This window comes from Trachymyrmex septentrionalis, unplaced genomic scaffold (assembly GCF_001594115.1).
Source record: "Trachymyrmex septentrionalis isolate Tsep2-gDNA-1 unplaced genomic scaffold, Tsep1.0 scaffold78, whole genome shotgun sequence".
NCBI classification, from domain to species: domain Eukaryota; kingdom Metazoa; phylum Arthropoda; class Insecta; order Hymenoptera; family Formicidae; genus Trachymyrmex; species Trachymyrmex septentrionalis.
This window is the reverse complement of record NW_017305967.1, coordinates 103,760-104,479: the sequence shown is the minus strand read 5'-3', so window position 1 is coordinate 104,479 and position 720 is coordinate 103,760.

Here is a 720-nt window from a genome sequence, read left to right as displayed (position 1 = left end):
GCTCTAAGGGTGCCCATGACACAGATTTTCCGCGTAACGCGTATCGCGTAATCACTCAGGGACCATGCGTTTTCCGAATCGTTTTTACTAAACTCGTGCATAGTTTTAAAGCGTAATATGTTATTATGGATAAAAGAATAAGAAGAAAACAAATTTCGTTTTCGCATCACTTAATTTTTATTTTTAAATATATTTAATAAACATAGAGTTCTAATTTGGTTTTTTAATTTAATCTCCGTTATACGATCAAGTGTTTCTGACAATATTTTTTTACCGAAAGCAATAATGAACAGTGCTAGCTGATCAGAGTCCATCTTTTAGAAACTTTCATTAGGATTTGAGATATCCTTGCTGTAATAGGGTCCGGAAGACATCGACTCGTTTTGTGAAATAATAAAAAATAAATAACAATAAATAAAGGGCAAAGTAAGAGTCAACTGTTATATCCCGATAAAACTCAAAAGTCGCTAATCCAGGATTAAAAGAAGGATACGTTCCCAAATTAAATCTGGCCGAAGGTGTTTACCTAACGCATTGGTCACCGTACGAGACGGAACGGCACACTTACGGGTAATAAATACAACTGAAGAAGATTACGATGTATTTGTACCCACTATACAAATATTCGAATTCAACGAATTAACTGAATCTAAAATTAACTCTAACTCTAATTCCAATATAAATTCAAATTCGAATTCTATTCCTAATTCGGATTCAGAT